Below are 26,108 nucleotides of genomic sequence, written 5' to 3'. Positions count from 1 at the left end.
GAAAAGAAGGTTGACGACATCCGATCCTCGTTTGCTAAGTCAAACGACACCGCTGGTCCTGCTCACACTGCCCTACCCTGTGCTTTGACCTATTTCTCCCCTCTCTCTCTCCAGATGAAATCTCGCGTCTTGTGACGGCCGGCCGCCCAACAACCTGCCCACTTGACCCTATCCCCTCCTCTCTTCTCCAGACCATTTCCGGAGACCTTCTCCCCTACCTCACCTCGCTCATCAACTCATCCTTGACCGCTGGCTACGTCCCTTCCGTCTTCAAGAGAGCGAGAGTTGCACCCCTTCTGAAAAAACCTACACTCGATCCCTCCGATGTCAACAACTACAGACCAGTATCCCTTCTTTCCTTTCTCTCCAAAACTCTTGAACGTGCCGTCCTTGGCCAGCTCTCTTGCTATCTCTCTCAGAATGACCTTCTTGATCCTAATCAGTCAGGTTTCAAGACTGGGCATTCAACTGAGACTGCTCTTCTCTGTGTCACGGAGGCTCTCCGCACTGCTAAAGCTAACTCTCTCTCCTCTGCTCTCATCCTTCTAGACCTATCTGCTGCCTTTGATACTGTGAACCATCAGATCCTCCTCTCCACCCTCTCCGAGCTGGGCATCTCCGGCGCGGCCCACGCTTGGTTTGCGTCCTACCTGACAGGTCGCTCCTACCAGGTGGCGTGGCGAGAATCTGTCTCCGCACCACGTGCTCTCACCACTGGTGTCCCCCAGGGCTCTGTTCTAGGCCCTCTCCTATTCTCGCTATACACCAAGTCACTTGGCTCTGTCATATCCTCACATGGTCTCTCATATCATTGCTATGCAGATGACACACAATTAATCTTCTCTTTTCCCCCTTCTGACAACCAGGTGGCGAATCGCATCTCTGCATGTCTGGCAGACATATCAGTGTGGATGACGGATCACCACCTCAAGCTGAACCTCGGCAAGACGGACCTGCTCTTCCTCCCGGGGAAGGACTGCCCGTTCCATGATCTCGCCATCACGGTTGACAACTCCCTTGTGTCCTCCTCCCAGAGTGCTAAGAGCCTCGGCGTGACCCTGGACAACACCCTGTCGTTCTCCACTAACATCAAGGCGGTGACCCGATCCTGTAGGTTCATGCTCTACAACATTCGCAGAGTACGACCCTGCCTCACACAGGAAGCGGCGCAGGTCCTAATCCAGGCACTTGTCATCTCCCGTCTGGATTACTGCAACTCGTTGTTGGCTGGGCTCCCTGCCTGTGCCATTAAACCCCTACAACTCATCCAGAACGCCGCAGCCCGTCTGGTGTTCAACCTTCCCAAGTTCTCTCACGTCACCCCGCTCCTCCGCTCTCTCCACTGGCTTCCAGTCGAAGCTCGCATCCGCTACAAGACCATGGTGCTTGCCTATGGAGCTGTGAGGGGAACGGCACCTCCGTACCTTCAGGCTCTGATCAGGCCCTACACCCAAACAAGGGCACTGCGTTCATCCACCTCTGGCCTGCTCGCCTCCCTACCTCTGAGGAAGCACAGTTCCCGCTCAGCCCAGTCAAAACTGTTCGCTGCTCTGGCACCCCAATGGTGGAACAAGCTCCCTCACGACGCCAGGACAGCGGAGTCAATCACCACCTTCCGGAGTCACCTGAAACCCCACCTCTTTAAGGAATACCTGGGATAGGATAAAGTAATCCTTCTAACCCCCCCTTAAAGATTTAGATGCACTATTGTAAAGTGGTTGTTCCACTGGATATTAAAGGTGAATGCACCAATTTGTAAGTCGCTCTGGATAAGAGCGTCTGCTAAATGACTTAAATGTAAATGTAATGTAAATGCATTGAAGATCCCCAAGACCACAGTGGCCTCCATCACTTTTAAATGGAAGAAGTTTGGAACCACCAAGACTCTTCCTAGAGCTGGCTGCCCGGCCAAACTGAGCAATCGGGGGAGGAGGACCTTGGTCAGGGAGGTGACCAAGAACCCGATGGTCACTCTGGCAGAGCTCCAGAGTTCCTCTGGAGATGGTAGAACCTTCCAACAAGGACAACCATCTCTGCAGCACTCCACCAATCAGGCCGTTATGATAGAGTGGCCAGACGGAAGCCACTCCTCAGTAAAAGGCACATTATAGTCCGTTTGGAGTTTGCCAAAAGGCACCTAAAGACTCTCAGACCATGAGAAACAAGATTCTTTGGTCTGATGAAACCAAGATTGAACTCTTTGGCCTGAATGCCAAGCATCACGTCTGGAGGAAACCTGGCACCATCCCTACGGTGAAGCATGGTGGTGGCAGCATCATGCTGTGGGGATGTTTTTCAGCAGCAGGAAGACTAGTCAGGATCGAGGCAAAGATGAACGTTGCAAAGTACAGAGAGAACCTTAATGAAAATCTGCTCCAGAGCGCTCAGGACCTCCGACTGGGGTGAAAGTTCACCTTCCAACAGGACAACCACCCTAAGCACACAGCCAAGACAACGCAGGAGTGGGCTCAGGACAAGTCTCTGAATGTCCTTGAATGGCCCAGCCAGAGCCCGGACTTAAACCCGATCTAACATCTCTGGACAGATCTGAAAATAGCTGTGCAGCAACTTTCCCCATCCAACCTGACAGTGCTTGAGAGGATCTGCAGAGAAGAATGGGAGAAACTCCCCAAATACAGGTGTGCCAAACTTGTAGTGTCATACCCAAGAAGAATCAAGGCTGTTATCGCTGCCAAATGTGCTTCAACAAAGTACTGAGTAAAGGGTCTGAGTAAAATGTGAAAAAAGTCAAGGTGTCAGAATACTTTAAATCTTGAACAGGAGTAGGCCTATCAATTTTGGACGCAATTTGAATGGAATTGATTTAGAGAGAAAGACTATGAGAGAGCCCTCATGTGCAGGCTGATTTAAAGCAATGATATTCGAGTGATGTTTGCAGAGTTCACAACCTGCTACACTTGTGAGAAACAAGTTTTGTTATATTTCATAACCATAATTTATGAAATGTGTCAATTCTTTCATGCTCTTTTGTTTGGAGTGCTCCCTGTGAGCAATGAGCATGTGTCTGGTTTCTCTATCCTGATAATGTTGAGGGTGCACGAACACCGGAGCACGCATAGAAGTAGGCCTACCTACCTGGCCTGCTGCATGCAAATGTAGCAAAGTGCCTATTTGGGGATGTCTGATTTCTGATTGTGTTAGCTCACCACATCCATCACTAATAAGCTGAGCTTTTCAGTCATTTTTTCTTCACCTCACACAGTAAGTCAACAAAGTATTTTTTTAAACATCCATTGCAAATTCTAATAGTTCCTCACAATATTTGCACAAAAACAGCTGTCTGTCCAGAGCTCACTGGCCTGGAAACTTAGGGCCTGGAATAGGCTAGTTGACACAATGTTGCAAGTTAGCTAGCAACAACTTCAGGTCGGACCCAGTTGATTGATTTGATACAGTATTGCACTTCGTTAGTGATAGCTCAATTCATGACAGATACTGTAGAAAGGGAGGCAGACCAGCAGAGTAGAGATACGAATGCCATTGAAAGAACCTACATTTTCATCAGGATATTTTCTAGGCCTTCTGTTTTTATTTGCCTGTTTAGGCCTATGCATTTTACTTAATTGACAATGGAAGTTATAGGCCTACTGCTGCATTGGCCTATAGGCTATCACTGAATTCCATGCACTCATTTATTTAGCCACTAATGGATCCCAGTGCATCAATGTGTCCATATGGCAGAGGCTGGTGCTCTTGCATTAGCTGAATTTTTACTTTTAGATTTTATCATTTTTATTCAGATTTTCATGATTAACTATGACAATGATTTTGAGAACCGAAAACACTATTTAAATGAAACTGATATTGTGCAAGCAGATCGGTAGAAATGGTAGGATAAAATGCTTCTCCAATCTTGAAACTCACACACTGCCTATGGTCTTTACTATAACACCCATTAATTAGTGTACTCATGTACGAGGTTTTGCCCCCCTATTGAAATCAAATGCCCATCCAACTGATTCGTTCTGAACGGACCCTGTCTGAAGTTTATAGGCTTAGGACCTATAGGCTGCTTACGAACTATAGGCTGCTGTCTGCTACGCAATGGTATAGCATCCAATAAAATGGTATTGCATCCTGTAGCACAAACTAAAAAAAGTTCTGGGACACTGTAAAGTACATGGAGAATAAGAGCACCTCCTCCCAGCTGCCCACTGCACTGGGGCTAGTAAACACTGTCACCACCGATAAATCCACTATAATTGAGAATTTCAATAAGCATTTTTCTACAGCTGGCCATGCTTTCCACCTGGCTACCCCTACCCCGGTCAACAGCCCTGCGCTCCCCACAGCAACTCGCCAAAACCTCCCCCACTTCTCCTTCACCCAAATCCAAATAGCTGATGTTCTGAAAGAGCTGCAAAATCTGGATCCTTACAAATCAGCCGGACCCTCTTTCTAAAATGATCTGCCGAAATTGTTGCAACCCCTATTACTAGCCTGTTCAACCTCTCTTTCGTATCGTCTGAGATTCCCGTAGATTGGAAAGCTGCCGCGGTCATCCCCCTCTTCAAAGGGGGAGACACTCTAGACCAAATCTGCTACAGACCTATATCTATTCTACCCTGCCTTTCTAAGGTCTTAGAAAGCCAAGTTAACAAACAGATCACCGAACATTTCGAATCCCACCATACCTTCTCCGCTATGCAATCTGGTTTCCGAGCTGGTCATGGGTGCACCTCAGCCACGCTCAAGGTCCTAAACGATATCATAACTGCCATCGATAAGAGACATTACTGTGCAGCCGTATTCATCGACCTGGCTAAGTCTTTCGAATCTGTCAACCACAACATTTTTATTGGCAGACTCAACAGCCTTGGTTTCTCAAATGATTGCCTCGCCTGGTTCACCAACTACTTCGCCGATAGAGTTCAGTGTGTCAAATCGGAGGACCTGTTGGACGGTTCTGACTTAGAATATGTGGACAACTACAAATACCTAGGTGTCTGGTTAGACTGTCAACTCTCCTTCCAGACTCACATTAAACATCTCCAATTCAAAATGAAATCTAGAATCGGCTTCCTATTTCGCAACAAAGCATCCTTAACTCATGCTGCCAAACATACCCTCGTAAAACTGACCATCCTACCGATCCTCGACTTCGGCGATGTCATTTACAAAATAGCCTCCAACACTCTACTCAACAAATTGGATGCAGTCTATCACAGTGCCATCCGTTTTGTCACCAAAGCCCCATATACTACCCACCACTGCGACCTGTACGCTCTCGTTGGCTGGCCCTCGCTTCATACTCGTTGCCAAACCCACTGGCTCCAGGTCATCTACAAGTCTTTGCTAGGTAAAGCCCTGCCTTATCTCAGCTCACTGGTCACCATAGCAGCACCCACCCGTAGCACACGCTCCAGCAGGTATATCTCACTGGTCACCCCCAAAGCCAATTCTTCCTTTGGCCACCTCTCCTTCCAGTTCTCTGCTGCCAATGACTGGAACAAACTGCAAAAATCACTAAAGCTGGAGACTCTTACCTCCCTCACTAGCTTTAAGCACCAGCTATCAGAGCAACTCACAGATCACTGCACCTGTACATAGCTCATCCGAAATAGCCCATCCAATCTACCTCATCCCCATGCTGTATTTATTTATCTGCTACTTTGCTCCCCAGTATCTCTACTTGCACATTCATCTTATGCACATTCTACCATTCCAGTGTTTAATTGCTATATTGTAATTACTTCGCCACCATGGCCTATTTATTGCCTTACCTCTCTTATCCTACCTAATTTGCAAATGCTGTATATATATTTTTTTCTACTGTATTATTGATTGTATGTTTGTTTATTCCACGTGTAACTCTGTGTTGTTGTATGTGTCGAACTGCTTTGCTTTATCTTGGCCAGGTCGCAGTTGCAAATGAGAACTTGTTCTCAACTAGCCTACCAGGTTAAATAAAGGTGAAAAAAAATATAGCGGCGTGGTAGGCAACCCTGGTCGTGGAGTGCCGCAAGCGCTTCATGTTTTTTTATTTAACCGACCTGGAAGACCAGGTGTGTTAAATTTAGGCAATCGAAGAACTGGTCAATTAGCGCAGTTGGTCAGGTGTGGTGCCTAGTTTGAACAAAATCCTGCAGTACTCCAGGAACAGGGTTGCCTTCCCCTGCTATAGTTTGAGCATTCGGCTTTCTTTACATTCCTCGTAAATAGGCCAAAAGAGTAAGGGAGTAACACAAACATATTTATTGCACCTCGCGGTACAGTAAAACGTAACCGCGAGAGAAGCAGGGAGCGCTTGCTCATCTCTGTTAACTCGCTCGAGGCTATTAACATGGGGTCGGTCGGTCAGTCAAGTCTCCGCTCATCTTGGTTTTCAGTGACACGCATGCGCACTAACAGGTCTCTGGAATCGGATGCAGCTCGCAGTACAGGCTGAGTCGACGCTGCCTTGGTAACGCCACACATGCGGAGCACGAGCTGGGGACCCAGATTCTCCTGATTTCAGAGGCTTCTTCCTACACTCTTCTCCTCCATCCATTCTTCCCTGTTTCTCCCATCAGCAGTCAACTAGGCGGCTGTGCCACAACTGTTATGGACCCGTGGAAATGCAGACAGGGCTCAAAAAGACGGAGTGACAAATAAAAAAGAAGAAAAGAACTTGAAGCGGCGCACAAGCAGGTAGGCTAAAACCTGGTGATTTAAAATCCGCTTTGCTTGTCGTAGCAGACGGTGTAGCAGTGGTCTAACGGTAAATTAGCAACAATAAGGAAATAGCACGTTTGTCGACATGCATTCGTAAGCATGGGTGTGTCGTTCAGATTGCCTGCCTTGCAACAGTAGCGCTGCAAGTATTTATCCGTGAGAAAATGTTAACATTTGTGGCCGATTCATCATGCAATGAATTAAAAAAAGCAGATCAGAATCCGAAACCGAGTATCATTTGATTGGCAGACATGTTCTGTTTCCCTATTGAATTGATTGTTATTTTACCGTTACAGTTCACGGAACTGTTCAGATTCTTTCTTTCCGAGTTGATATATTATTGTGCGTGGTAACAAATATTGACGTTATATAGGCCTATATCCTAAGATATAGACTTTTTAGTTTAGGCTACTACAGTACAGTGGATTTGACAGCCTGCCGTTCTGCCCCTTCTCCTGTCCAAAACAAGTGGCCATCGTTGAAGTCTAGAACAGACTAGACCTAGTATTCCCTGAATAAGTATTCAAGCACAGGTACTGGTTCGGGGAGTAGGTGCCAGTAGGGGCATAGGCTACACTAGTAGTGTATCACCAGCTTGGTTCAAGGGTTTAGTGTAACAGATTATTCTAGGGTAGAGCCTGACTCACTGTCAACAACCTTTACCAGACCGGCCACTGCTGTTATCGCATGCTGTCCAAATAAAGTTTCACAATGTGTCAAACATTCTGTTGTAGAATGTTGTTTTTGTGGGTACCTTGTTGTTTTATTAATGTTTTTATTGTTGTGTAGACTAACTAGTGCTTTGTAACATTTAACCACTGTTTTGCTGGTGGCTTCTCCTGAATACAGCTTGAATAACCTTTTCAAGAGGTTAGGGAGATAAAGCTTATTTAGTGTAAACGGACGCCTGATTTTTGTAATTATAGGTTCATGATAATGTTATTTGTGAGTGAAAGGGCTCGAAAACAGCTTGATATTATCTCATTAAATTGGTAGACATTTTGTAAAAGATGAATTGATCTGAATTGTTAGAGGATATCCTTCACAATGAGCACAAGCTGTTGAAAATACGCCTTTTTGTTTCAAAAGATGTTGAAAAGGCTTATGGTTACAGTATTAGCCATGTAACAGTTGAAGACACTTATTAAACAATTGACCCTTTGCTAAGCCCCGCACAAGAATTTTGGGAAACCAATCGCAGCGCTCAAAGGGATAGCAACTATCGTCTAGTCTGACACCTCAGCAGAGGTGGAACAACAAGTTAAAAAATGGTGTGGCAAAATTCATGTCTTTTAAAGGAAAAACTCCAGGCCCCAGATCTCATTACCTGGTCAGGTAAAACTCTTGGTCCTATTCGTAGGCTATGACAAAAGTTTATTATAGATAGCTTCCCTTTTCAGCTGTGCTATGACTAGGGTTTTTGTTGTGAATTGGAAACACTCTTCCAGAGAACCTACCATCCTTTTACTCCCTCCTCTCTACTTTATCTTCCTCTGTATTCCCTGCTAAAGCCACTTTCTATCACTCTAAATTTCAAGCTTCTGCCTCTAACCCTAGGAATCTCTCTTCCACCTTCTTAATCCTCCACCCCCCTCGTTGCCGACGACTTTGTCAAACAAGTTGACGACATCCACTCCTCATTCACTCAGCCTATTGAGTCCACTGGTCCCACTCACTCAGAACTACCCTACGCCTTGACATATATCTCCCCTCTCTCTCCAGATGAAATTCTGCAACTAGTGAGGTCCGGCAGCCCGACAACTTTCCCGCTCGACCCCATCCCCTCCTCCCTTCTCCAGACCATCTCTGGAGACCTCCCATTCCTCACTTCCCTCATCAACTCATCCCCTCTGACTTTAGAATTGCCAGAGTCGCTCCCCTCCTCAAGTAACCAACACACCCCTCTGATATCAAAAATGACAGACAGGTATCTCTTTGTTTTCTATAACCTGATGTCTCTGAACAACTCTCTCGCTATCTCTCTCAGAACAATCTTCTTGACCCCAACCAGTCAGGCTTCAAGACGGGTCACTCAACCTGGACGGCTCTTCTCTCTGTCATGGAGGCTCTCCACACTGCCAAAGCTGACTCTCTCTCTCTCTCTCTTCTGTTCTCATCCCCCATAGATCTATCCGTTGCCTTCGACACCATGAACCATCAAATCTTCCTCTGCTCCTTCTCAGGGCTGGGCGTCTCAGGCTCTGCACACTTTTTGATTGCATCCTACCTGGCAAGCCAGTCCTACCAGGTGTTGTGGAGAGGATCTGTGTCTGCACCACGTACTCTCACTACTGGTGTCCCCCAGATCTCGGTTCTAGTGAGGTCCTCTTCTCTGTATAAACCAAGTCACTCGGCTCTGTCATATCCTCACATGGTCTCTCCTATCATTGCTATGCGGATGACACTCAACTACTTTTCTCCTTCCCCCCCCTTCTGACACCCAGGTGGCGACTCGCATCTCTGCGTGCCTGGCAGATATCTCAGCTTGGATGTCGGCCCACCACCTCAAGCTTGACCTCAACAAGACAGAGCTGTTCTTCCTCCCGGGGAAGGCCTGCCCTCTCCAAGACCTCTCCATCACGGTTGACAACTCCAGTGTCCCCCTCCCTGAGTGCAAGGAACCTTGGCATGACACTGGACAACACCCTGTCGTTCTCTGGAAACATCAAAGCAGTGTCTCGCTCACGCAGGAAGCGGCGCAGTTCCTAATCCAGGCACTTGTCATCTCCCATCTGGTCTACTGCAACTCACTGTTGGCTGGGCTCCCCGCTTGTGCCATCAAACCCCTGCAACTTATCAAGAACACTGTAGCCCGGTGTTCAACGTTCCCAAGGTCTTCAATGTCTCCGCGCTCCTCTGCACATTCTACTGGTTTCCAGTCGAAGCTTGCATCCACTACAAGACCATGGTACTTGCCTACGGAGCAGCAAGAGGAACTGCCCCTGTTTTTGCATACTTTACTGTAGTATTCACTATGTAGTGATTTTTGTGGACTACAGTGTAGTATTTACAGTTTACTATAGTACAAATAGTGTAGTAAAAAAAGAGTAGTGTATATATTATATAAATTACTGTAGTGATTTTGCAGAATGTAGCATACTGTAGTGTTTTTTTTTTTTTGTGTGTGTGTGTGTGTGTGTCGTCTGACAATAAAGTTGGGGGTTTTCTCCTTGAGGAAACCTACTAGAGAAATACAAAAATAGCACATTTTCCATAACCTGAAGCTAGGTGGGACTGGGTTATGAATGGAGAGTTCAGAGCAATTGCTTTTTTCTATAACTTGTATAGAACACAATATATGGTCTATACTTGGCATGTAGGTTTCTTACTTATGGGTGCCACAAACTGGGCTATGGAGGAGGGGAATGGGCAGGGTATATGCAAATTAAATACTGTAGCATTTACTATAAGTAACAGTGTTTTTGCGAACTGTAGAGTTTTTTTTTTTTCTGACATGTATTTAGTACAGTGTTCTACAGTATACTATAACATTCTATACTGAGTACTACATATGATTGAGGGATACTTCAGTGTAGTATACTGTAATTTACTACAGAATTCTATAGTAAGTACTGTAGTATTATGTGGATCAGCTCAGGTACTGTACTCTGAAGTTCATAGTCAATGCATTTACAATGGGGGAAGTCGATGCATTTTCAGTAGGGGGTAGATGATAGCACAGGGTGCACATATGGTCAAGAGCCCCATGTTCTGGTGACTGGTTTTCCCAGCTACTGTAAGTTGAAAACAACTTAGTAGTGTTGGGTGTAGGGTTGCACATTTGGGGGAATATTCAGAGGTGGAAACTTTCATATGCAAATTAATAATAATACCATTTAAATGTAAGGTTTTTTGCATTGAATATATTTACCATATATGGAAACAGAAACCTTCTACCTTATCATAAGTAAACATACTTGCAAATTATTAAATCCTTCCAATAGAAATAAAAAAATATTAATTTAGTTACAAATTGAACTTTAATTAAATGAGTTGACTCTTCACATGGGATGATTTCACTGAACAATAAAAGAAAGGGAATATTGAATGAGCCCAGTGATCCATCGCATCTCCCCAAAAAGTTTTCAACATACATCTGTGAAATAATAGTCTAGAAACTAAAGCTTTGGTTGTCTTCCTCTCAGGCTTCCATGTCTTCTCTCTGGACCTCCTCAATGTCCACCTCTTTTTTTTATTATAATTTTTATTTAACCAGGAAGGCAAGTTGAGAACAAGTTCTCATTTACAACTGCGACCTGGCCAAGATAAAGCAAAGCAGTTCGACACATATAACAACATAGTTACACATGGAGTAAAACAAATATACAGTCAATAATACAGTAGAAAAATAAGTCTATATACAATGTGAGCAAATGAGGTGAGATAAGGGAGGTAAAGGCAATAAATAGGCCATGGTGGTGAAGTAAATACAATATAGCAATTAAAACACTGGAATGGTAGATTTGACAGTAGATGAGTGTGCAAAGTAGAAATACTGGGGTGCAAAGGAGCAAAATAAATACAGTAGTGGAAGGAGTAGTTGTTTGGGCTATTTATAGATGGGCTATGTACAGGTACAGTGATCTGTGAGCTGCTCTGACAGCTGGTACTTAAAGCTAGTGAGGGAGATGAGTGTTTCCAGTTTCAGAGATTTTTGTAGTTCGTTCCAGTCATTGGCAGCAGAGAACTGGAAGGAGAGGCGGCCAAAGGAGGAATTCGCTTTGGGGGTGACAAGTGAGATATACCTGCTGGAACGCGTGCTACGGGTGGGTGCAGCTATGGTGACCAGCGAGCAGAGATAAGGCGGGACTTTACCTAGCAGGGTCTTGTAGATGACCTGGAGCCAGTGGGTTTGGCGACGAATATGAAGCGAGGGACAGCCAACGAGAGTATACAGGTTGCAGTAGTGGGTAGTATATGGGGCTTTGGTGACAAAACGGATGGCACTGTGAAAGACTGCATCCAATTTGTTGAGTAGGGTGTTGGAGGCTATTTTGTAAATGACATCGCCAAAGTCGAGGATCGGTAATATGGTCAGTTTTACGAGGGTATGTTTGGCAGCATGAGTGAAGGATGCTTTGTTGCGAAATAGGAAGCCAATTCTAGATTTAACTTTGAATTGGAGATGTTTTATGTGTGTCTGGAAGGAGAGTTGACAGTCTAACCAGACACCTAGGTATTTGTAGTTGTCCACATATTCTAAGTCACAACCGTCCAGAGTAGTGATGCTGGACGGGCGGGCAGGTGCAGGCAGCGATCGGTTGAAGAGCATGCATTTAGTTTTACTTGTATTTAAGAGCAGTTGTAGGCCACGGAAGGAGAGTTGTATGGCATTGAAGCTCATCTGGGGGGTTGTTAACACAGTGTCCAAAGAAGGGCCAGAAGTATACAGAATGGTGTCGTCTGCGTAGAGGTGGATCAGAGACTCACCAGCAGCAAGAGCGACATCATTGATATACACAGAGAAGAGAGTCGGCCCAAGAATTGAACCCTGTGGCACCCCCATAGAGACAGACCAGAGGCCCGGACAACAGGCCCTCAGATTTGACACACTGAACTCTGTCGGAGAAGTAGTTGGTGAACCAGTCGAGGCAATCATTTGAGAAACCAAGGCTGTTGAGTATGCTGATGAGGATGTGGTGTTTGACAGAGCCGAAAGCCTTGGCCAGGTCGATCATTATGGCTGCACAGTACTGTTTCTTATCGATGGCAGTTAAGATATCGTTTAGGACCTTGAGCGTGGCTGAGGTGCACCCATGACCAGCTCTGAAACCAGATTGCATAGCGAAGATGGTACGGTGGGATTTGAAATGGTCGGTGATCTGTTTGTTAACTTGGCTTTCGAAGACCTTAGAAAGGCAGGGTAGGATACATATAGGTCTGTAGCAGTTTGGGTCAAGAGTGTCCTCCTCTTTGAAGAGGGGGATGACCGCAGCTGCTTTCCAATCTTTGGGAATCTTAGGCGACACGAAAGAGGTTGAACAGGCGAGTAATAGGGGTTGTAACAATTTCGGCAGATAATTTTAGAAAGAAAGGGTCCAGATTGTCTAGCCCGGCTGATTTGTGGGGGTCCAGATTTTGCAGCTCTTTCAGAACATCAGCTGACTGGATTTGGGAGAAGGAGAAATGGGGAAGGCTTGGGTGAGTTGCTGTGGGGGTGCAGTGCTGTTGACCGGGGTAGGGGTGGCCAGGTGGAAAGCATGGCCAGCTGTAGTAAAATGCTTATTGAAATTCTCAATTATAGTGGATTTATTGGTGGTTAGAGTTTTCTATCCTCAGTGCAGTGGGCAGCTGGTAGGAAGTACTCTTATTCTCCATGGACTTTACAATGTCCCAGAACTTTTGAGTTTGTTGCAGGAAGCAAATTTCTGCTTGAAAAAGCTAGCCTTGGCTTTTTTAACTGCCTGTGTATATTGGTTTCTAACTTCCCTAAAAAGTTGCATTTCACAGGGGCTGTTCGATGCTAATGCAGAACGCCACAGGATCTTTTTGTGTTGGTTAAGGGCAGTCAGGTCTGAAGAGAACCAAGGGCTATATCTGTTCCTGCTTCTAAATTTCTTGAATGGGGCATGCTTATTTAAGATGGTGAGGACGGCGTTTAAAAAAAAAAAAACAGGCATCCTCTACTGATGGGATGAGGTCGATATCCTTCCAGGATACCCGGGCCAGGTCGATTAGAAAGGCCTGCTCGCTGAAGTGTTTCAGGGAGCGTTTGATAGTGATGAGTGGAGGTCGTTTGACCGCTGACCCATTACGGATGCAGGCAATGAGGCAGTGATCGCTGAGATCTTGGTTGAAAACAGCAGAGGTGTATTTAGAGGGCAAGTTGGTTAGGATGATATCTATGAGGGTGCCCGTGTTTACGGCATTGGGGTTGTACCTGGTAGGTTCATTGATAATTTGTGTGAGATTGAGGGCATCAAATTTAGATTGTAGGATGGCCAGGGTGTTAAGTATGTCACGGTTTAGGTCACCTAGCAGCACGAGCTCTGAAGATAGATGGGGTGCAATCAGTTCACATATGGTATCCAGAGCACAGCTGGGGGCAGAGGGTGGTCTATAGCAGGCGGCAACGGTGAGAGACTTGTTTTTAGAGAGGTGGATTTTTAAAAGTAGAAGTTCAAATTGTTTGGGTGCAGACCTGGATAGTAGGACAGAACTCTGCAGGCTATCTCTGCAGTAGAATGCAACACCGCCCACTTTTGCTGTTCTATCTTGTCTGAAAATGTTGTAGTTCGGGATGGAGATTTCAGAGTTATTGGTGGTCTTCCTAAGCCAGGATTCAGACACGGCTAAGACATCCAGGTTGGCAGAGTGTGCTAAAGCAGTGAATAAAACAAACTTAGGGAGGAGGCTTCTAATGTTAACATGCATGAAACCAAGGATTTTACGATTACAGAAGTCATCAAAAGAGAGCGCCTGGGGAATAGGAGTGGAGCTAGGCACTGCAGGGCCTGGATTCACCTCTACATTGCCAGATGAACAGAGGAGGAGCAGGATAAGGGTACGGCTAAAAGCCATGAGAATTGGACGTCTAGGACGTCCGGAACATTGTAAAAGGAGCCGGTTTCTGGGGGTGATAAAATAGATTCAAGGTTTTACATTTACGTCATTTAGCAGACGCTCTTATCCAGAGCGACTTACAAATTGGTGCATTCACCTTATGATATCCAGTGCAACAACCACTTTACAATAGTACATATTTTTGGGGGGGGAGGGTTAGAAGGATTACTTAATCCTATCCCAGGTATTCCTTAAAGAGGTGGGGTTTCAGGTGTCTCCGGAAGGTGGTGATTGACTCAGCTGTCCTGGCATCGTGAGGGAGCTTGTTCCACCATTGGGGTGCCAGAGCAGCGAACAGTTTTGACTGGGCTGAGCGGGAACTGTGCTTCCGCAGAGGAAGGGAGGTGAGCAGGCCAGAGGTGGATGAATGCAGTGCCCTTCTTTGGGTGTAGGGACTGATCAGAGCCTGAAGGTACGGAGGTGCCGTTCCCCTCACAGCTCCATAGGCAAGCACCATGGTCTTGTAGCAGATGCGAGCTTCAACTGGAAGCCAGTGGAGTGTGTGGAGGAGCAGGGTGACGTGAGAGAACTTGGGAAGGTTGAACACCAGACGGGCTGCGGCGTTCTGGATGAGTTGTAGGGATTTAATGGCACAGGCAGGGAGCCCCGCCAACAGCGAGTTGCAGTAATCCAGACGGGAGATGACAAGTGCCTGGATTAGGACCTGCGCTGCTTCCTGTGTGAGGCAGGGTCGTACTCTGCGAATGTTGTGGAGCATGAACCTACAGGATCGGGTCACCGCCATGATGTTAACGGAGAACGACAGGGTGTTGTCCAGGGTCACGCCAAGGCTCTTAGCACTCTGGGAGGAGGACACAATGGAGTTGTCAACCGTGATGGCGAGATCATGGAACGGGCAGTCCTTCCCCGGGAGGAAGAGCAGCTCCGTCTTGCCGAGATTCAGCTTGAGGTGGTGATCCGTCATCCACACTGATATGTCTGCCAGACATGCAGAGATGCGATTCGCCACCTGGTTATCAGAAGGGGTAAAGGAGAAGATTAATTGTGTGTCGTCTGCGTAGCAATGATAGGAGAGACCATGTGAGGATATGACAGAGCCAAGTGACTTGGTGTATAGCGAGAATAGGAGAGGGCTTAGAACTGAGCCCTGGGGGACACCTATGGTGAGAGCACGCGGTGCGGAGACGGATTCTCGCCACGCCACCTGGTAGGAGCGACCTGTCAGGTAGGACGCAATCCAAGAGTGAGCCGCGCCGGAGATGCCCAACTCATAGAGGGTGGAGAGGAGGATCTGATGGTTCACAGTATCAAAGGCAGAAGATAGGTCTAGAAGGATGAGAGCAGAGGAGAGAGAGTTAGCTTTAGCAGTGCGGAGAGCCTCTGTGACACAGAGAAGAGCAGTCTCAGTTGAATGACTAGTCTTGAAACCTGACTGATTTGGATCAAGAAGGTCATTCTGAGAGAGATAGCAAGAGAGCTGGCCAAGGACGGCACGCTCAAGAGTTTTGGAGAGAAAAGAAAGAAGGGATACTGGTCTGTAGTTGTTGACATCGGAGGGATCGAGTGTAGGTTTTTTGAGAAGGAGTGCAACTCTCGCTCTCTTGAAGACGGAAGGGACGTAACCAGTGGTCAAGGATGAGTTGATGAGCGAGGTGAGGTAAGGGAGAAGGTCTCCGGAAATGGTCTGGAGAAGAGGGGAGGGGATAGGGTCAAGCGGGCAGGTTGTTGGGCGGCCGGCCGTCACAAGTCGCAAGATTTCATCTGGAGAGAAGGGAGAAAGAGGTCAAAGCATAGGGTAGGGCAATGTGAGCAGGACCAGTGGTGTCGTTTGACTTAACCTCTTGGGGCTAGGTGGGACGCTAGCGTGCCACCTGTGGTGCACTCCATCAACAGCAGGTGCATTTCAAGAGCGGCAAATTTGAATCCAAATAAATGTCAAAATTCAAATTTTTCAAAAATACAACTATGTTACACCATTTGAAAGATAAACATCTCCTTAATCTAACCACGTTTTACGATTTCAAAAAGGTTTTACGGCGAAAGCATAAATTTAGAGTATGTTAGGACAGTACATTTACAAGAGTTGTGTGTAATGTTTTGTCAAGTCAAAGACAGGGTCACCAAAACCATAAAACCAGCTAAAATGATACACTAACCTTTTACAATCTCCATCAGATGACACTCCTAGGACATTATGTTAGACAATGCATGCATTTTTAGTTCTATCAAGTTCATATTTATATACAAAAACAGCGTTTTACTATGGCATTGATGTTGAGGAAATCGTTTCCCTCCAATAACCGGCAGTCAAGTCAGCGTCAGAAATTAAATAATTAAAATTAGAAAACATTGGTAAAATATTATATTGTCATTTAAAGAATTATAGATTTACATCTTTTGAACGCAATCAACTTGCCAGATTTAAAAATAACCTTACTGGGAAATCACACTTTGCAATAATCTGAGCACTGTGCCCAGAAAAATACGCGTTGCGATACAGACTAGACGTCATGTTGGGGAGATCTAAAATCGAAAATACTATGTAAATAATCCATTACCTTTGATTCTCTTCATCAGATGTCACTTCCAGGTATCACAGGTCCATAACGAATGTAGTTTTGTTCAAAAAAGCTCATCATTTATGTCCAAAAATCTCCGTCTCGTTAGCACATGATGTAAGCCAGCCGGACTTCTCGTCATGAACGAGGGGAAAAAATATATTTCCGTTCGTTCAAACATGTCAAACGTTGTATAGCATAAATCATTAGGGCCTTTTTAACCAGAACATGAATAATATTCAAGGTGGACGAATGCATAGCCTTTTATAACGTATTGGAACGAGGGTACCCAACATGAAGTAGCGCGCCAGGTGTCTAATGGGACATCACCGTTCCATGGCTCTTGTTCGGTCAGATCTCCCTCCAGAAGACTCAAAACACTTTGTAAAGGCTGGTGACATCTAGTGGAAGCAATAGGAAGTGCCAAAATATTCCTAAACCCCTGTGTTTTTCAATGGGAGAGGTTTAAAGTCAATACAACACATCAGGTATCCACTTCCTGTCAGAAAATGTCTCAGGGTTTTGCCTGCCAAATGAGTTCTGTTATACTCACAGACACCATTCAAACAGTTTTGGAAACTTTAGAGTGTTTTCTATCCATATATAATAAGTATATGCATATTCTAGTTACTGGGTAGGATTAGTAACCAGATTAAATCGGGTACATTTTTTTTATCCAGACGTGCAAATGCTGCCCCCTAGACCCAACAGGTTAACAAATGAGGATCGGATGTCGTCAACCTTCTTTTCAAAATGGTTGACAAAGTCATCCGCAGGGGGGGAGGAGGATTCAGGAGGGAGTAGAAGGTGGCATAGAGCTTCCTAGGGTTAGAGGCAGATGCTTGGAATTTAGAGTGGTAGAAATTGGCTTTAGCAGCAGAAACAGAGGAAGAAAATGTGGAGAGGAGGGAGTGAAAATATGCCAGGTCCGCAGGGAGGCTAGTTTTCCTCCATTTCCGCTCTGTGAGCTCGCAATGAGTCGTCAAGCCACGGAGCAGGAGGGGAGGACAGAGCCGGCCGGGAGGATAGGGGATATAGAGAGTCAAAGGATGCACAAAGAGAGGAGAGGAGGGTTGAGGAGGCAGAATCAGGAGATTGGTTGGAGAAGGATTGAGCAGAGGGAAGAGATGATAGGATGGAAGAGGAGAGAGTAGCAGGAGAGAGAGAGCGAAGGTTGCGACGGCGCAATACCATCTGAGTAGGGCCAGAGTGAGTAGTGTTGGAGAAGAGCGAGAGGGAAAAGGATACAAGGTAGTGGTCGGAGACTTGGAGGGGAGTTGCAGTGAGATTAGTAGAAGAACAGCATCTAGTAAAGATGAGGTCAAGCATATTGCCTGCCTTGTGAGTAGGGGGGACGGTGAGAGGGTGAGGTCAAAAGAGGAAAGGAGTGGAAAGGAGGCAGAGAGAAATGAGTCAAAGGTAGACGTAGGGAGGTTAAAGTCACCCAGATGTGTGAGGGGTGAGCCATCCTCAGGAAAGGAACTTATCAAGGCATCAAGCTCATTGATGAACTCTCCAAGGGAACCTGGAGGGCGATAAATGATAAGGATGTTAAGCTTGAATGGGCTAGTGACTGTGACAGCATGGAATTCAAAGGAGGAGATAGACAGATGGGTCAGGGTAGAAAGAGAGAATGTCCACTTGGGAGAGATGAGGATTCCAGTGCCTCCACCCCACTGACCAGATGCTCTCGGGGTATGCGAGAACACATGGTCAGACAAGGAGAGAGCAGTAGGAGTAGCAGTGTTTTTTGTGGTAATCCATGTTTCCGTCAGCGCCAAGAAGTCGAGGGACTGGAGGGTAACATAGGCTGAGATGAACTCTGCCTTGTTGGCCGCAGACTGGCAGTTCCAGAGGCTGCCGGAGACCTGGAATTCCACGTGGGTCGTACGCGCTGGGACCACCAGGTTAGAGTGGCAGCGGCCATGTGGTGTGAAGCGTTTGTGTGGCCTGTGCAGAGAGGATAGAACAGGGATAGACAGACACATAGTGGAGAGGCTACGCTAATGCAAAGGAGATTGGAATGAAAATTAACTAAACAACTGGGGAAGCGAGAGAGCAGGGCCTCCCTCACTAACCATTCACTGAAACACTCAAATATAACTTTTCCAACATCCACTTTAGAAATTATAATTGATGTAAACTACAGTGGTTCAATGTTTCCAGGAATAGGCTCAAACTTAGTTTATTCAGCTAGATAACTTGGTACAGTGTTCTTCCGTGAAACCCACCCAGTGCACCGTGTCCTATGACGCCATAGCTAACTAGCACGCTAGCATCCAATAACACATGGTTAGCACCAATACTTGGTTACAACAAACTACCAGTGGATCATTCGTGTCCGTGTCTAGTTCCTTTCATAACACAGAAGTAATTAAACGTTGGCTAGCTAACACAAAGTCAGTCCTGCTAGCTACACAAGTGGACTACACAACTCGAAAGTTCAGAAAGTTAAGCTTACATTGCAAAAATCTTATTGACTAAAAATGATACAGTACTGCTAGCTGCTAGAGTTGGCTAGCTAGCAGTGGCTGCGTTTACCTTTATTTTTTTATCTTTGATACATAGACAGCTATGTAGCTAGCTAACATTACACTAATCAAATCGTTCCGTTGTAATGTATTTAGTTTCTACAGGTATTGTCTACAGACAAAGGTATGGTAGGATGTGAATACAGTGGAGGTACACCTAGGCATTGAGTGATGATGAGAGTCTCTAGAAACATCATTGAAACCAGGTGGTCATCGCATGTGTGGGTGGTGGAACTGAAGGGTTGGATAAGGTATAATGAGCAGGGCTAGAGTCTCTACAGTGAAATAAGCCAATAAACACTAACCAGAACAGCAGTGGACAAGGCATATTGACAATAAGGAGAGGCATGCTTAGCCGAGGGATCATAAGGGTCCAGTGAGTAGTGAGGTTGGTTGGGATCACGGCGATTCAGACAGCTAGCCGAGCCATGGGTAGCAAGCTAGCAGAAGATGGAGGTCTGTTTTTAGCCACCTGTGCGTTTCCGTCGGTAGATTAGTGGGTTCCGTGTGGTAGAGGGGACCAATCCAATTGTCAAAATAGTTATAGTTATAGTGGCCCAAGAAGATTGTTTGATAGACCTGTTCAGATAGCAGCCGATATGATCAAGACAGCTAACGATTAGCGGGCCGCTGTTAGCAGATAGGCGTTCAGGTTACGTTGCGATGGAGGGGCCAGTTGAATAACTCCCTCGGGCAGATAACGTCAGAATTCCAGTCGTCAAGGCCCGGTGGGGCTCCGCATCGGCAGTAAAACGGGTCAGGATAGGTGATTGTAGCCCAGGAGTGGCTGATGGAACACTTCAGCTGGCTAGCTCCTGGATAATTGGTGTTTGCTCCGGAATCGACGTTAGCCAATAGTCACTCGGATAGCAGCTAATTAGCTGCAAGATCCAGGTGCAAATGTCCAGAGCTTGCGGTAGAAATTCGGGGATATGGAGAGAAAATAGGTCCGGTATGCTCTGGTCTGTGTCTCGTTATACAAAACTGGCGATAGCTTTACGAGGTGAATAATACTTTTGGAGAAAAAAAAAAATGATCAGCACCACATTTGGTGAGGCGGGTTGCAGCAGAGTGTTTTGAAGTTGAGTTTCTAGAAAAAATATACAAAAAGATATGCGAAGAAAAATACATAAAATACATACACACGGGACAAGACGAGGACAAAGGATGTCTGACTGCTACGCCATCTTGGAAACCTTGAAGAAGCTATAGAAATAGAATATAAACGCAATAGAAGCATTGTTTCTTGTACTATTGTCTCGTGTCTTTAGAGGACTGTTTCAATTTGATGTCCTTTTTCTTCTGTCCTTATTTTGTCTTTTCTTCTGTTAACTAGATATTCTTTGTTATTCTTTGTTAACTAGCTAGCTTCTTCCAGGAGAATCCCTAGCAACTGCTTAGCAACTGGTAAACAATTCAGCTAGCTAAGATAACTGTACAATTTTATGAAAAATAGGCTTTTGAAAAAGTAACTCTTCTTTGTTTGTTGCTTGTTTTGTCTCCAATTCAGTCTTGCAGTTTTCTTTTGCTTTTTTCCAATGTACTTAACTCTAAAAAACCATGTAAATTTCAATATTTGTAGGATCTAATTTTTTAGCAGCTGCTGCTCAATTTGGAACTCTTGAACATCAGACTCTGAGGCCTCATCTCCACTGTCACTTTCTAACCTTGTTGAAAAAGCCTCAAATTTGCCCGGATGGCCACCAATTTTTCAACCCTTGTATTGGTCAGCCTGTTGCTTGCTTTGGTGTGCGTGTTCCCAAGCAAGGACCAGTAGCGCGCCGAGGCGGCTGATGTTGGTTGGATTTGGAGGATGATGGAGGCAACAGAGGAAAGAGCCTCCGATCCACAAAGTCCCTTTTACCAGGTGGCTGATGAGATACGTTGGCACGACTGCCATATTGCATCTCCATCCCAAAGCCCTTGCTTGGAAGCATACTTCTCCAGACTGCCAAGAACCTTGCCCTCATCCAGGCCAAGGTGACGAGACATGGTAGTGATGACACCATAGGCCTTGTTGATCTCTGCAGCAGAAAGGATGCTCTTGCCAGGATACTTGGGATCCAACATGTACGCTGCGGTGAGTATGGGCTTCAGGCAGAGGTCTTCATACTTTTTGATGTATTTCAGAACTGCAGTTTCCTCTGCTTGGAGCAACAGTGAAGTGGGCAGGGCAGTACAGATCACTTCTCTTACATCTGCAAGCAGAGTCTGAACATCAGACAGGATGACATTGTCTCCCTCAATGGCTACTTCTATAGGTTTCAGGCGACTTACCACTCTCTCCCAAAATACATCATCCAGGAGGATCCTCTTGATGGGGCTGTCCATATTGGCAGACTGTGATATGGCCATTTCTTGGAGAGACTCCTTCCCCTTCAGGAGACTGTCAAACATGATGACAACACCACCCCAACGGGTGCTGCAGGGCAGCTTCAATGTTGGTCTGTCACCAGTGAAAATACGTTCTGTGGTCCATGGTCATTGATGACTGCCTTCAGTTCATCTGCAATATAGAGACCGGTGTGTCTGTTGTGTCTGTGTTCTTGTAGAATACTGGTTGAGGGTTGGAGATTATGTATTTAATTATTCCTTGCCCACGGACATTCGACCACCCATCAGAGATGATTGCAATACAGTCTGCTTTCTCTATGATTTGCTTGACCTTCACTTGAACTATGTTGAACTCTGCATCCAGCAAATGAGTAGATAAAGCATGTCTGGTTGGAGGGGGGTGTATGCTGGGCGAAGAACATTCACAAATCTCTTCCAATACACATTGAATGTGAGCATCAGAGGTGAACCAGTTGCATACACAGCTCGAGCAAGACATTCATCAGCATTTCTCTGAAACAACAAGCAACCTGAGGGAACTTTATGCACTTGGCCAGATGATTCTGCATCTTTGTTGCATTCTTCACATATGATTTGGCACAGTATTTGCAAATGTACACAGCTTTTGCTTCTACATTAGCTGCAGTGAAAATGTCTCCACACATCAGATAGTGCCCGTGGCATTTTCTTGTATAGATTAGGAAAACAATCATAAAAAATAAATACAATTCCATGTACAGATAAATAGTTAAGCAGTTAAACAACTCCTTTGTAAGATACATGTTTTAAAATTAAACATGTATGGGAACAGGTGAATTAACATTACTCAGTTAGCAAGCTCAAGCAAGCTAAAACCCACATGTTAGCAAAAACTAACTTACAGAAATTGTTCACAAGTTAGAAATGATTTAAACACACTTTGGTGTAGGCTACAATTTACTAGTTAACAAAAAAGCATGTATGTCATAAAATATATTCACCCCACCCAGTATTGTAATTAAAACTTACCAGTAAGCATGTAGTTCTTGGCTCAGGCAGTGTAGTAGTGTGGACTCAATAGCATCTCATTAGTGTGCAAGATCTTGAGTATCAGTTGTACATGTGATGGAAGAATGCACTGTGCATGCAGAGGGTTGCAATTCCATTGAATTTGGGATAGTTTAACCAAAATATGCCACAATACCTAGAATTGCCTTATGTGTATCCCACAAACAAGGTTCACTGTTATAAGTTAACTTTTTGAAGAATTTTAAGCAAATTTTCCAGGCTTAAATTCCCATGGAAACTTTACAGAAATTTACCGGAAACTTTCTGACCCTTTGCAACCCTAGTTGGGTGGCAGTCATTCTGTCTTATTTGTGGTATTTTATGCAAGTTCATTTAGCAGCAGAATAAAATACCAAGCCAGTACTAATGCAAACTCAATGCAGCCTGTGACTGACGAAAGATGGCAGTTCAGATATAGACAGCTAGTGTGTTTTATAGTGTTGTTTGGCTTCTGTAGAACTGTAGTAGGCCTATCAACACACTGATGCGGACAGAAAAAGAGGGAATTAGAGTGAGTGTGTGTGGTCTTGTTCTTCTATCCCCGTGGGGACCTGAAATCCCCCAAAAGTCTCCACAAGGATAGTAAAACATGGAAAATTCTCCTCTGTGGGGACATTTCCCACACCCCCACGAGGACAAAGGCTGTTTTTTAAAGTTGGAGGTTAGGAGTTAGGTTTAGGTTTGGGCTAGGTTTACTTGTTAAGATTAGAGTTAGGGGATAGGGAAAATTGGATTTTGAATGGAAATACATTTTAGGTATCGACGAGGATACGAAAAATGTGTGTGTGATCCAATATTTCTGGGATGGAGATCAGGTGAGGTCAGAGTTGGACAGTCAGTTTTGTTTTCCTTTTCCTTCCTCCGTCAGCAATGTTCCTATCAGACTGCCTACTGATGTTCTCTCACTCTCCCTCTTGCTCTTTCTATCTGTAACTATTCTGCATACTCTAGTAATCTTGTATTAGGACACCACATTTTAGAATTTCACACGCCCCTAATTTTGAGTCAGGTAAATACATTGCATAATATCATAGGCTACATCATCTACTTGTATCTTAACTCACCAAACTTTGCATTGTTGAGTAGATTGCTTTGTAAACAGACCACTCTGTTGTACCCCTGCAGTACTTAGCAGTAGCAGAGAAAATGTCTAACCTGTGTGTTGTGGTCTTAGGCCCAGTCTGTTAGAATAAGAATGTCTGTGATGAGAATTCCAGAAGTGCTCTCTGTAGTATTGTGTTCCGTAACTGATCTGTTTCTTTAGAGTTGTACAAATTGACCCTATTATTCCCTATCTAGTGCACTACATTTTACCAGGGCTAATCCTTAATAGTTTAGTACTTTTTGACTAGAACACCCTAGAACTCTCACCTCTGGCCCAGAAAGCTCATGTTTTTTCCAGACACACTGATAGGTAGGCTACTGTATCCTCACAGGCAATGGGAGTACTGTACCTTTGTTTAACCAGGAAGTATGTTGAGATTTGAAAGTCTTTTTCAAGAGAGTCCTGGCAATTGAAAAGAAACTTGGCCAGTTCTTTTGATGAGTATTTTACTCTTCTCCTGTTGAATCCGTTAGCTGCTGTACGATATGATACGGTTTTGCTAGGCAGTAGTGTATTTGTGCATGTTAGGTAACAGTGTATTACAGGTGCAAATTGAAATAAAATCCTGTTTTACCTCACTACAGACTAGTGATCCATTAACTGATTCATCCCCGATGCCACTGTACTCAGCAACTATACAACGAGACGGGCCAACTTAGTGATTGTATTCGTACCACACTACGGCTGGTATGTACATAGCTGATTGCTGTGTTATTGTATCATGTATCAGCCACTGTACTAAAGCCACTATTCAATAGAGTGGCCTGGCTTACACTTTGCATCCCCCGACTGACAAAGAATGTCACAACAAAAGATCCAGAGTTATACAGAGTTCAACACACAATGTCAGAAAGCCTTATATGGAGGGGAGGGGGAAAGCATTACTGGATCTGTAGTGAAGTAGACAGGTTTTTGTTCAAATGTTATACACACATGCAGTCTGCTGTCACGCACACACGCACGCTCACACACACACACACAGATGCTTGGGGCAGTCACGCTAACTCAGCGATATTCACACTCGCGTCATCACGGTAATCGATCAGGCTGTGCATTGCCCGGGTGATCGTTGCTAAGGGCTGTGTTAGTATTCAAATGTGGAGTCAATGAAGTGATTATGAAATGAGCAATCAAGTTATTGATCTGCTGCAGATCCATGTCATCTATCTCTATCCATATGTGCTTAGCATCTGTTAAGCTGATCCACAGCCAATCTTAACTTGTACTGTTATGGAGAAAAACTGGCCTTAGGCAATGATCTAAGAATGACTTCATCAGTCCACATTACTAATATGGCTGATCTAGGATCAGTTGACCCCTTTTCCCACCTTAACTTGAATCACTACGGAGAGAAACTCAAAAATGTCCTATGGCTCTATCAGGTGCCAACATGGCAACCATTATAACATCTTAAATTCAGTTTGCCTAACTCTCTCTGATATCGTTTAACTCTTTGCATCGCGTGTGTGTGTGTGGAGTTTCTGCCCTGGTCCCAGAGAGTGTCTGTTTTTAGGTGGAGTGGAAAGAGTGTCACATGGGTATGGATGACTTGCGATTGTGTTGAGGGCAACACATTTAATAGTCTCTGACGGCCGGGGTCAGAGAGGGAGGGGAACTACACACACACAACCATAGCATGTTACACACGCACACTCTCTCTGTTCATCTCTCTCTCACTAGACCTATTGACTGTGGTCACTATTCCCTTGTATACTGGTATTGAGAGTTTTTGTGTGTTCTAAAGTCCTCACAAGGATTGTGAAACAAGGAAAATTCTCTCTTGTGGGGACATTTTCCATACAGTTGAAGTCGGAAGTTTACATACACTTAGGTTGGAGTCATTAAAACTCGTTTTTCAACCACTCCACAAATTTCTTGTTAACAAACTATAGTTTTGGCAAGTCGGTTAGGACATCTACTTTGTGCATGACACAAGTCATTTTTCCAACAATTGTTTACAGACAGATTATTTCACTTATAATTCACTTTATCACAATTGCGGTTAGTCAGAAGTATACAGTATACTGTGCCAATTAAACATAATGGAAAATTCCAGAAAATTATGTCATGGCTTTAGAAGCTTCTGATAGGCTAATTGACATCATTTGAGTCAATTGGAGGTGTACCTGTGTATGTATTTTAAGGCCTACCTTCAAACTCAGTGCCTCTTTGCTTGACATCATGGGAAAATCTGAAGAAATCAGCCAAGACCGCAGGAAAAAAATTGGAGACCTCCACAAATCTGGATCATCCGTGGGAGCAATTTCCAAATGCCTGAAGGTACCACGTTCATCTGTACAAACAATAGTATGCAAGTATAAACACCATCGAACC

At 44.9% G+C, this 26,108-nt stretch overlaps 1 protein-coding gene across 1 annotated transcript in view; it reads left to right on the top strand.

Moving 5' to 3' along the window:
* The first annotated feature begins 6,358 nt into the window (after positions 1–6,358).
* The window catches only part of zgc:109889 (WH2 domain-containing protein), a 71,828-nt gene continuing 52,078 nt past the window's right edge, over positions 6,359–26,108 (top strand). Inside the window, 1 exon segment of the mRNA XM_045721866.1 lies at positions 6,359–6,651. The gene's annotated coding sequence lies outside the window, so the exon portion shown is untranslated.

This window comes from Salmo salar, chromosome ssa07 (genome assembly GCF_905237065.1).
Source record: "Salmo salar chromosome ssa07, Ssal_v3.1, whole genome shotgun sequence".
NCBI lineage: Eukaryota > Metazoa > Chordata > Actinopteri > Salmoniformes > Salmonidae > Salmo > Salmo salar.
This window is presented reverse-complemented; position numbering and strand designations above follow the sequence as displayed.